The sequence below is a fragment of the Dipodomys spectabilis genome, unplaced genomic scaffold (assembly GCF_019054845.1).
Source record: "Dipodomys spectabilis isolate Male_0828 unplaced genomic scaffold, ASM1905484v1 ptg000063l, whole genome shotgun sequence".
Taxonomy (NCBI): Eukaryota; Metazoa; Chordata; class Mammalia; order Rodentia; family Heteromyidae; genus Dipodomys; species Dipodomys spectabilis.
Window position 1 is genome coordinate 819,448 of NW_024870740.1, and position 223 is coordinate 819,670.

The window sequence follows — 223 nt, forward strand, 5'->3', positions numbered from 1 at the left end:
CTATCTATCTATCTATCTATCTATCTATCTATCTATCTATCTATCTATCTATATCTATATATGTTGAATTTTGCACATTTTATACATATTTTGTGGTAATCTTATTCTCATTTTAGTCTTCATTTGTACAGTGTTTGTCTAGTAATGTTGTTTAATCTTTGGACACAATCTAAATGACCATCTGTATTTTCTGGTCTTTAAGTCCAAATTAAACAATGTTTAT